This window comes from Montipora capricornis, chromosome 10 (genome assembly GCF_036669925.1).
Source record: "Montipora capricornis isolate CH-2021 chromosome 10, ASM3666992v2, whole genome shotgun sequence".
NCBI classification, from domain to species: domain Eukaryota; kingdom Metazoa; phylum Cnidaria; class Anthozoa; order Scleractinia; family Acroporidae; genus Montipora; species Montipora capricornis.
Window position 1 is genome coordinate 16,838,459 of NC_090892.1, and position 12,667 is coordinate 16,851,125.

The 12,667-nt window shown below is 40.0% G+C and overlaps 1 protein-coding gene across 1 annotated transcript in view; it reads left to right on the forward strand.

Annotated features, from left to right (window-relative positions):
* The first annotated feature begins 10,748 nt into the window (after positions 1–10,748).
* Positions 10,749–12,667, forward strand: part of LOC138021385 (neurexin-4-like) — a 4,114-nt gene continuing 2,195 nt past the window's right edge. The window contains exon 1 of the mRNA XM_068868248.1: positions 10,749–10,776. The gene's annotated coding sequence lies outside the window, so the exon portion shown is untranslated. The remainder of the gene's footprint in view (positions 10,777–12,667) is intronic.

Genomic DNA, 12,667 nt, shown 5'->3' on the forward strand with positions numbered 1-12,667 from the left:
GAGACAATTTCGGAAAAAAGAGACACTTAAATATTACCATCTGCAAAACTCATCGATTTATAAATTTCTTTATGATTAGTCAAACCTTTGCTTATTATTGTTAGTAATTCTTAGAACTGCATATTTTATATATTCTAACATATATGCAATTAATAGTATATCTTTATCCCGGGGGTCAGGGGGGCGGGGGGGAGGGGGGATGTGCCGCTGGATGGGTCACATTTTCTGGCGACTTGATTGACTACAATGGGGTTGCAATTTCAACAAAATTCCCGACAGAGTTACTCGAAATGGGGTCGAAAAATTGTCGGGATTTTGGGGGAAAAAACTTAGGCTAGATTCGCGGTAAAAAAAATTGTGACAGAAAGAAAAACTGTAGCGCTGTTGATTCAATAATATACTAGTCGCATTACATTCTGTTTTGAAATTACAATTAAAAGGCTTTAGATAAGGTTTATGAATAAACAGAAAGTGCCTTAGCTGGGGTCGCTAAAATTCCATTTACCCAAAAGTTACTTAGATGGGGTCTACAATTGGCCATAAAATAGACTATAAAGGGGTAGCGACAGGAGCCCATGAGTAGGAGCTTGCCTCTCTCATACACGTCCTTATGAGTCAACCTTTACGCGTATCTTTCTATTTTTTGAACGCCACGAGTTCCTCGGCTCTGCACGCACTGTTTTAAAAGGCCAATCAGAGTAAAGTCATTGTCTAACGAAGACAAATAAAGCAGTAAAACTGTATTTAAGTCGTGCAAATTGATGTAAATTTATGTGAATGCAAGTCTCCTGCTCAAGGGTTCGTTCTAAAAATAGAAAGATACGCGCAAAGGTTGACCCAAAGATCTACTGCATATGGAGGCTCCTACTAATGGGCTCCTGGTAGCGAAAATTTACCCCAGTACCGGGGGGGAGGGGGGCGAATCTTTCTATGTTTTTATATACATGTATAGGATTTATGATCTGAACACCATCCATCATATTCTGACAACTTTTAGAAGCCACTGGTCTACCAGAGTTAAGAGGTTCTTCTTGGATTGGCAAAAATGTGGAAGAGTCCCCGTTATCACTTAAAGTATCAAGTAAACCCCAATTCAAATCTGTATTAAAGAAAGTGCTTCTTAATAGCCGTGACACTGAAGATGATCATATTTAAGTCTTTCAAATGAAACAATGCTTTTTTAAATTATACAAGAGCAAAACTGTTGAAATGTTCGTGGCTAGTCTGACGCGGCGTTTCGTCTCGGCCAAGAGACTCTTCAGAGACCTTTAGAATTCAAAGGCAAACTCGTTGCGCATCGCGCCCAAAGTCCCGTTCGCAAATTCTAGATGTTGACAGTCTGGCCCTCTATCGCAGAAGGATTCCCAACCGTGCGTGAAATTAAGTGTTAAAAATACCACCGCTTCGCCGTTTCCCTTTCCCTTCTTACATGTAAGCAGTGATGGTTAATGCTACTATAATACTAAACACTAGAGTGTATCTACTAGAGGTGTTTTAGGGTTTATTAGAAACCGCAAAACCGAAGAAAAAATCATTCAAAACCGCAAAACCGCAAAAAAATTCGGCCAAAACCGAAAACCGCATACAAAACCCTCAGAAAACCGTTACAATGCCGGTAAGTGCGGCATACAGAGCAAACTACACTAACACTTTATTTCATCAAAGTATTTGTGAATGTCATGGACTTGTCTAAGGCCTTCATATCTTTTAGTATCTGCTAAAATCATAGGCTTTTTCTGCCGCTCTCTCGAGCCCGGACTTTGTGGGCTCATTTTCCCTTAAAACAGCCGGTAATGGGGCCAAGTTAAGTTAGGAGAATTTGCACAGAAGTCCTCTCTGAAATTGCAATTTTGCAATTGCAAAAAGCTATAGCTCAGGAAACTTCAATCAAAACTCTCTAATTGAACATTTCTATTTGATAACTAAGACCTGACAGTGCAGAGATTCGAATGGAGTGTTTAATCTTGGTCTACTGATATGCGATTGCATTGAGGAAGCTAACCGGTACTGTTTGGTCCTTGTTTTACATGGCAGCAGGAACTTGCTCAAAGGTTAAATGTGGTAATATACATATACTTACTTAAAACAAGAGTCGAATATTGAACCTCACCGCCCCCCGGGGAAAGACTCTCATATAAAAAGGGGAGGGATGCTCGTCGGAAATTTTACATTAACCCTTAAAGGAGACCAATCTGGGCGTGGCCCAGGCGTTTTTTGACCCCTAAAAGAGACCATATTATAACACAGAAAAATAAAAAGTACAACGACTTTCAATGATGTCAAAGACATTATCATCTAATACTTTCGCTCGCGTGAAGAAATATAAAAGTGTTAATATACACTTTTAAATTTCTTCGCGTGCAACCCTAAAGGAGATTTTCACGGCTACATATGATTGCGTTTTGCCCAAAACACCCTAAGTGAGACCAAAATCCGAAATTTACACCCCTTAGCGAGACGACGAGCATCCCTCTCCTTTTTATGTAGGAGTTTCTCCCCCCCCCCCCCCCCCGGGCACCTCCCTTCCATATTGCGACGTTGCACCAAAGACAAAATTCGTCAATGTCCCTAATTCATCTTGCTGGCCCTGGGAACTGTTGTCATCTGCACTGCCTTCGTCACTACTTTCATCAAATGCTTGCTGGCCTTTATCAGAGTCACTAGCTTCTCACTCATTTCATGCTCGTTCAGATCTTCATGGGGTCCTTAATCTTCATCCACTCCGCACCAACTCGACACGCGTGATCCCCTACCGTGACATTTAGTTTGTCATGCATTCCTCTCAATAACTTTGGCGTTTCGCGGCTATAGAGTGTTTTCATGTGACGTCTCCGGGAATTGAGCTCTATTATCACTCAAACGTTTTCTTTTGTTTCGGAAGAAAAACAAGGTTAGTGATCACGTGAGCTAAAACAGGTATCTTGTACCCTATGGGACCTTACATTCTATTTATCAGGCCCTAGTACAACTTCATTTCAACTACTGCAATATTGTTTGGGAAACTGTGGAGTAACTTTGCAGGAAAAACTGCAAAAACTACAAAACAGAGCAGCCTGTGTCTTGACCTACTCTAACTATGACGCTCATGTCAACAATTTATTTGAACTCTTAAGATGGAAATCCCTAGACTCTCAAAGGCAAATTGTAAGAGCAAACAATGGTATTTAAGTCCCTCCCTACAGGGACTAGCACCTGAGTATCTCTGCTCGAAAATTGTCCATCGCGATTCTGGTTACTGTTTGAGAGATTGTGAATAACGTAAATGTTCCGCAACCGCGCACAAACTACTACAAAAAAACAGCTTTAGCTATTTAGTGGCGCAGTTTTGTGGAACAGTTTGCCATTAGAACTAAGGAAAGCAGAGTCCCTCAATCAATTCAAACGACTGATTAAAGAGGTTATCTAAGCCATTATTCTAAATACGGCATTCATGGAAAGCAGCTTTTATTGTATGATATTGAGTAAGATAGTTAATGTAGTTTACATAGTTCTATCTATAAGTTTTTAATTGTACACATTTTTTTTTAATATTGCTGATGAATTGCACTCTGGTTAAATAAAGATTAAATAAATAAATAACACTCTATTCGAGATCAATTGCCGCTCAAATCTAAGAAAAACTGGAAACCAAATAGGACAAAATAGAAAAACCCAAAAAGCACATCGGATAACAAAACCGAAAAACCGCTCGTATTTTTTACGAAAACCGAAAACCAGATGCTAAAAAACGAAAAACCCGCAAACCGCAACGAACACCAAAACCGAAAAACCGAAGTTTTTTGGCACAAAACCGATCTAAAAAATAGCCAAAACCGCAAAACCGAAAATCCCAATGTCCCCCTCATTATTGAATACTTTAAACATCGTAATAAATAAGTGCCTTTTCTCTCTTTCTTCTATGTTAGACCACTCTAAAGAATTTAGCACTGCTCATGATCGAACTAGACTAATCAGCCCCAGTAATAATCCGTGCTGCTCTATTTTGTAACTTTTGTAATTTGTCAGCAGGTGTTTTGGAGAAGTCACTCCAGGCAACATCACAATAATCAAAGTAAGGTTGTACAAGTGAATAGTAAATTGTCTTAAGAGTCTTGATTGTCAGTTAGTTTTCTAGCCAAATACAACATTCGCAAGCCATTCTGGACTTTAGACGAAATATGTTTGATCTGATCATCCCAGGTACGCATTTCATCAATATGAACCCCCAATAACTTGGTAGAAGGTTTATTTTCAATTGGCCTATCATCTATCTTTATTCATGAGTTTAGCTTTTGTCAAGTTTTGCCGAGAACCAATAGTCATATAATTAGTTTTGGAGGTATTGCAACTGTGGCTTAATTTGTTTGTCTTAAGCCAATCACGTACTCAGCAGCTATTTAAATCTCTATTTAAGAGGAAAATTCAATTGTGGATATATCTTCATGAACCATATTTATATACGTATCATCGGCAAACATTCCAGGTGTTGTATGTTGTAGACATTTTGGGAAATCGTTTACATACATTCATGATAAACAAGAATGGCCCAAGTATAGAATCCTGGGGAATGCCACATGATACATGTTGTTCTGTGGATAAGACTCCATTTATGTAAGATCTTTGTGTTCTATCAATCTAATATGATTTAAGCAATTGAAGAACATTGCCATTGACACCGTAACAAGAAAGTTTACGAAGTGAGATGTTATGGTCTACAGTGTCAAAGGCTTTCTTTAAATCTCTAAAGAGACTACCATTAAGTTTACCAGCATCCATGTTGGTAAGCCAAAGGTTTACTGCACTTATCAAAGTTGTACAGGTTGAATGATCTGGTCTAAATCCAGATTGAGAGTCTGTCAAAAGATTTCCTGCTTAGAAATACTCCAACAGCTGCATGCATGACCCTTTCTATAATTTTTGATATGGCAGGTAGAATAGAAATCGGTCTATAGTTGTTTGGAATATTTCTTTCATCGGTCGCGCTCTGTCAAGGCTAGCTTTACAAACTCTGCGAAAAATCCCTGCTAATTTTAACAAACCGGTACTGTCCCCAACCGCCCGGAGAAATGCGCAGGTACAAAAGCGTAATACCACGACCATGTTCCCCGCTATGTCCCGGGCGGGGCAGGGTGATGTGGTTTCAATTGCCCAGTGCAAACAAAATTGGTTTTTTTGGACTACTGGAAATGGTTTTTTGCCGAAAAACGTCTGTTAAAGAATAGGACAAATTCCAGGGAAAAAAATTCAAGCAATTTTAGAACGGCTGCTGGAAAATAACGTCGAGAAATAGACCGATTTCGATAATTTTATGTTAAAATTCAGTCCTAAACAAAAGACATCATCTCGAGGCCCTGGGAAATTTTTATAAGGATTTGTATGAGTTTATTTCGAAAGTGGGCTATTGAGGTCAGTGATAAAGATAAAAATTTGCATACTAGTTGTTTTTGTCACAGCCAGCCCAGACTCGGAGGGTAAAAAAAAATTATAAGGATAATTATTTGTATGGGATCTCGATAACAAACTAAAAAAAATATTTATTTACACGCAAAATTTCTCAGTAAGAAAGCCGCCCTTAACTGCCGTGGTTACTTTCTCGCTCCTTGTCTGGTTATTTGCCTGATTGAATGCGATTTAAGGGACTTGTCAACTTCCCAGGTTGTCAAAGGAAAGACGGGTGTGCGGAAAACGAAGACCTGGAAAACGAAGACCGAAGACCCGGAAAACGAAGACTCCCAGAAAAAATAACATACCAAACCGCAAATAACAAAAAACATCATTCATGTTATTTAAAACGATCGATGAGCTATCTCTTGTGAATTACGGTAGGGTCTTCGATTTCCACACACCCAGGTCGGTAAGTGAAAAACGAAAACCAAAAACGAAGACCCCACAAAAATATAAAATGACGAACGGAGAGTAGCCAAACACAACATCCCTAGTGTTTTCTGTGGCCGACGAGTCATTTCAGGCGAATTACTACTGCAGGGTGTACGTTTTCCGCACACCCAGGCCGTTATGTGGAAAACGAAGCAGTAAATTGCCCGAAATGACACGTCGGCCACACAAAACACTAGGGATGTTGTGTTTGGCTACTCTCCGTTAAAAGAGTACATTCGCTAAAATTCCAATCATTAGCAATTCCCAACGGACTCATAGCAAACCTATATGGCCCCACTGAGAGGCGTCGTCACGATGCTGGCATGTTAAAAGACTCCGCGATCAACATGTAAGAAAAACAGTACAGTGGTGATCACTTCAAACGATTCTGATTTGATTATGGCTGTGACATTTTGGAGATCATTTTCGATACTATAGCAAACACCATAGTCTGCATATGTTGCATTTGCAACTGCTGTTGAAGTAGATCTTGCCGCTTCATCTCAATCGCAGCCATCTCTCTGCGGTGATTCATTTCCTCTTGCTTTCGTTCCTCTTCCTTTTCACTCTGCTCTTGCACAAATTTAAGGGCATCACTTCTCTTCGTCTTTTTCTGCTTTACTTTGGTGTCAACTGGTGCTCGTCATCGCTTTAGTAATCATCTAAGTCATCTTTTCGTTTCTCTGCTTTTTTGCTTTTTGACTGTGTGTGCATTGCCTTAAGTCTACATCGAACGCTTGGCTTCTTTCGGCACCGCGGAAATACGTTTTAGTGACTACTGGGTAATAATTGTTAGGCACAATGGCCGCCGAGCTACACCACTCAGTAAATTTGTTTGGCAAACGGGCCACCGGGCTACACAACTCGGTACATTTGTTTGGTACAATAGCCAAAGACCTGCATAGCTCGTTAGATCTGTTTGGTACATTGCATAAGGCCAACGAGTTACAACAGCATGGCGATTCTTCATCGAGCGAGTTGACCTCAACACGAACTGCAATCCAGCGCAGAACTGCGGCTTAATTCTTTTATCGGGAGTTGTACACAACTCCTTCACACTTCGATGAATGCAACCTACAGCTGTAGAGGACTTTTGAATAACATTTCGTACTATTGGAAATGAATATTCAATTTACATACGTATAAAATTACCTATCACAGCAGCTTCTTAGCGAAGAAATAAACCCAACACCGGACGCAACTGTTGAAAGACTTGGAACCACAGGCGCCCCAAGCTCAGTGTGAGCATGGCCGACAAAAATATAAGGATTTGTATGGGAATCCCGATAAAAAGCTTAAAAAGATAATTATACGAAAAAATTCTCAATTAAAAAGCCTGACCTTACTGCATTGTGGGTACCTTCCTTCCTGTGTGGTTATTTTCCAGATCGGACACGATTTGAGCCTTTTCTCAATTTCGTGGTTGTCAACGGTTATAATAAAATCCCAAGGCTGGAGAATAAATTCTCAGGTGCCACCAATTTGAGTCAAATATTCCTGCATAAAATGTTCCCACGGTCACAATTCATCACAATCAATTGGCAAAGATTGAACTTTCATCACAACCCACCATCAACGCAATAGCAGTCCTGCTAGCGACCTCAGGCGGTCTTCTCGCTGCTGATGTTGAGTTAAACTTGCGTTGCAAAGGTGTTAGGGCGTTGCATCTTCACTTGAAAGTGCGTGTGGGTGTGCGATAGTAAGGCTAGATCATCAGCGTGATCTAGGTCTTCCAAATAGGAAAAGGGCGTCCATCTGATGCCCCTGATCTGATCCTCAGTGGTGCGCCGCATGATCCAGTCCACAACAAAGTTGAAAAGCAATGTGGACATGACACACCCCTGTCTGACACCAGAGTGGACTTCAAATAATATGTCACCATCACCAACCGAGCAGGTAAAGTTATCATAGAAGCTTTTGATAACCTCAGCAAAGTGGGAAGGGATTTCATACGTTCGTAGTATCTTCCAGAGGTTGTGTCGGGGTACAGTGTCGAAGGCCTTAGCAAAATCTACAAAGTCATAGAGAGTTAAAAGCAAAGCAAAGCAAAGCAACCATATTTAACGTCGATAATTCGTAACAGTAATTCAACTGACAAACCTGAGGTCGACGGTGCGCTCATTTTACTCCCCCCTCTCCATCAGTGCTCCGTTTTACAGGTATTTAAAGCTACTTAGCTACACTGAAAGGAAAGAAGTCGAAACAAGGATGTGAGATCCGGGGATCGAACTCTGGACCTCTTGCACGACGGCCGCATACTAACCGACTGTGTCATCCTTGCTGGCCTGTTCGCTGCCATTCGGTACTCTCTTCAATAATATTTCTCAGCGTGAAAAATATGATCGACACAACCCCTTCCCCTCCTGAAACCTGCCTGTTCCTTGCAAAGTTTATGGTCCAAAGCCAGTGACAGGCGCTTCATGATTACTTTCGCTAAGATCTTACTAGGAGTGGATAGCAATGTAATATCACTCCAGTTGCTACATTCTGACAGAGCTCCTTTCTTTGGTATCCTGATGATGATACCCTGATTCCAGTCATCAGGGATTTTCCTGTGTAATTTACAAGTGTAGCCATTGTTTTAGAGTCTGAGAACAATAGCTACACTTGTAAATTACACGTGTAAAAGTTTTATTAAATTGACCCCAGGCTGCTCCACGCGGCTGCAATTTTTGAATCAGGTCTATGCAAAATCATGAAATGAGCGGCTTTCCGTTGACGTTGATAGCTTACATTTCTTTTCTTTTACATAAATATGAAGCAGTCCTAAAAAATTCAACCCAAAGATCACTGACATCAGCCATCAAAAACTGAGAGATTATCGGGACGCGTAAGGGATAATGAGCCGATACGTTACAGTTAGCGGATCGATTATATCAATATGCTCTTCTCAGTGTTAATAAGGCAATCTTGCAAGCACCAAAAGATAGTTCACAACAGTCATAATGGTACAGCAAAAATGCTGTTGGACGAAAAAAAAAAGCCCGGTTAATAAAAGATCTATTGTTTCTTTCCACCAACATGACAGCGACGAAGTAACGTCAATTGAAACTACAAATAATTTAATATTAAAGTCGTTCTCTTTTCCTCTGCATACGCATACACTTTTCTTTTCGAAGTGGTTTTCATTTCTGTCATTCTTTTAACTTAGATTAAAATATAATAGCACATCCTTCTGTAAAATTTTGCCATTTCAGTGCCGACCTAACACCAAACATAATGATATGACTCTAAAATATGCAACAATCACCTTTCAGTGTGTCGTGCTGACAGATTTTGATTAATTTAACAAATTTTTCATCCATAATAATTTCAACTTTTTGTCCGATTTCTTGATACAGATTCACCTTTAAATTCAAAATAACATTCATTCTTTTAAGAACACGTCCTTGAGGATTTTCAAAAACTTGACAGGTTTTTTTGCCCAATTTTTTACCCACCCCCCGCCACAGAATGGCGTGGAAGCAAGCTCTGCATTATTCTCTTGTTATGTCAGGGGTCATGTTTTTTCAACGATCTCAGAGATGTTTGTGTAAAATATTTACAGTCATTCCCCTTAAAGCACAGGCTCGTGACTTTGAAGCGTTTAACTCAGATCTGGACTTTTTTCCTAATTTGGATATAACCTACGGCTCGTGCATTTTCCCGCGCGAGCTGCTTCGATCTTATTTTTGCCCATATTTGGGAATAACATTGATGTGATAAAATCCCCAGCTTTGTTCCAGTTGCAAGTTACACGCTTGAAGGTCACGTGCTTCTGCCTTGCAGTTATTGTTGATTACTTTAAGTGATTATCAGGGGGCAATCATAAGATGAATAAAACATTAGTTAAACCACCGAGCAAAAGAATTTTTTTCCAGAATAATTTTACCTTTAAACTGAGTCACCTCCCTCAATACATTCAACTAACTTAGAACACTGTGCTCTTTGCAAAGAGCATAAGACTCTGATTTTTGCAAGGAGCAAAATGGTTGTTTTGTTCCCGGTATTCTTGTTCATTGGGTGGTTCTCTTCTCAAACTAAAGCAACTTTTCAGCAAGCGGCTCTTTATCGAGACCAAAGGCGACATCATATCGTCAATGGAAACTTCAAATCCGATCCAAATCGCCGATTAGTGGTGTCGAAGATAGATTCCATTTTGGTTGGTGACATTTTTGGCTGCACTTTCAATTGCGTTAGTGAGCCTTTGTGCAAATCATTTAACCTGGCAGTGAATTCAGATTTAAACGATCTTTATCTATGTGAGCTACTGGACATTCACAAGTACAGGGCCTCCAAAGATGCTTTGGAAGTCAATGCTGCATTCTATCATTTCAGCCCATGGGTACGTATGAATATTTTGTTCCTCTTTTGTCGTTAACGTACTCATTTGAGGTCATCAAGTACATGTTGCTCTAGGCTCTGGTTGTGGTCCCTAAATAAAAGCGAAATGCTAATAAGTATAGGAAATTGCATGAACGCGGGTGATTTGTGGGGACGAGTGATGTTTTGCATTTGAAAGTTCTCAAAATTGCACAAGCTGTAGGCGAGTATAACTTGATATGAGTACTTTCGCTCAGTATATTCACTCTCAGTGTATCCGCTACCAACTACTTTCTTTAACCTTCAAGCATTCAAAATTCTTCGAACTTACAGCCGGGGAGACTTTGTTAGCGTTCTTTTATTCGCTCTGACGAAGGGCTAGCGCTCGAAACGTCACCTTTCCAAATCGTTCACGGTGATAATTCCACCTTTATCAACACGTTTGATAAAACCAAATTTTCCTGTTTCACTCTCCCATCGACGCAGTACCACAGTTGCTTTAGAAAGTAGAAATTTTTTTTCTTTTTGTCTTTTTACTGTTAGTTATTTTATTTTTACCTTTCTTATTTTAGTCTACATGTAAGCATGGCTTAGTCGGAATTCACTGTGAACGTATAGGTAAGTAAATATTATTTTTGCCAGCACACCAAAATAGTACCACGACATGCAATCACAACCCCCCAACCATTTCAGACCTTTCCATGGACCCCTTACGTCCTGCCAATCGAAGAACAAAACGCTATTCTCGACTAATAAATATTGAAATATCCTCTATCATTTGGTCTGGTGGCTAACTCAAAAAGCGTATGCTAATTTGGCCACCGCATACATTCTGCATTGCAATAATTGTAATTAACTTGGCTTTTCAATTATTAAGTAGAACCTAACTTTCATAACTTTTTATCAATTCTCTTCCTTTGTAAACAGTGTGAAATAAAATGAACCATGACCGAGTTGATGATATCCCCGGTATCTAACGCGGCATAACTCGTGATCAGTACGTATCCGAGACATATCAATCTTTTCAATGCAGCCAACTTTCTAATGTACCCTGTAATGGTCTCTAATGCTCCAATGGCTCTCGGTATTATCTCAGCGTGTCATCGTTTCCATATTCGAGCAACTTAATATTTCAGGTCAAGATATTTGTCAATGTTTTTTACAGTCTTTTTCCTTCACTCTATTGTCAAATGGGTCAGTGTGACATCAATTATCGACCCCTTTCTTTCCTCCTTGCTGCAAACCACTAGGTCTAGTTTCAAGTGCTCAGAAACCTTAAGCTTGTCGTATCGGAAAAGCTCACAGTTGGAAGGAAAGTAAAGGCGAGCAGGGATGACGTCACTTGTGGGTTGAGTTTGTTAGTTCTTTCTCCGGGTATTCTGGTTTTGCCTCTCCTAGAAACCAACCCATAACAGGGGCGGATCTGGGAGGGAGGGGTGCAGGAGGTAAGCAGCCTTTCCCCTCTCCTCGAGAAGACTTGCGACTACGCCATTCCTCAGTGGAGCAACCCCCCCCCCCCCCCCCCCGCTAAGAAAAGTACTGTATAATTTAATTATATTAAGGACCTTAAGCAATGACGACAACGGCTACGAGAACGTCTTCTGAAAATATTATTTCACGTTATTGTCATAATTTCACGATTACTCCAAATCACCCGGCATTGAAAGTGTGAGTCCACATTCCAAGAATAAAATTGGCGAGAACGGTGTGACTATTGAGAGAAAAAATTCAAAATTCGTCGTCAGGTGCTCACCTTTCAGAGCATTTAAGGTAATTCCCTTGAAATTGTTTTACTATCAAACGTTTTTGGAAACTTGACATAATTTACATTCATGATATGAGCATTTAAAAAATGCATTAAAAAATGGGGTCACCGTGCTTGTTTACGTGTCAGCAGGCTCTTAAAATGGGGTATTTTTACTGTTTTCGCGTTAAAAATTCGAATCACATTCATACAGAATTAAGTCTTGGTTACATCAAAGACACAAAATTTTATTTTGAAAATAAAGCTTCTTTTATTTACATAAGCAGTATTGCTTCATTTGCGCCGTCTTTGATTCCCTGGTTGTGGGAATAGTGCACTTTTTGGGACAGCTCCGTGGTTAGCTTGAAGTCCTCGCTTTGGGTAAAATACACCCAGTGCGGAACTGTTTTCCAAAAAAATTTCATGTTCTACTATCAAACCTTTTTTTCTTCTTTAAATATGTTCTTTATTAGACTGTTCTTAGCAAATACCTGAAAAAAAAATCGGGGGTCACCGTGCTCGTTTGAGAGAAAAGGAGCATTTATTTTGTTATCGCGTTTAGTTTGAGCGAGATCTCTTGCGTTTTGTATGCGCACGTGCTCATGTGCGCGAGCTAATGACGTGAAAAAAGTGCGCAGTAGGGATGCGCAATGCAATACTAAGGAATTACTTTAAAAACAAACCGTCGACAAAGCTTTCTGCGTCTGATTTGAGCCACATAGTTGTGACGCACCTTTTTAGACATTTCCCTCTGCGAGGCTCAAG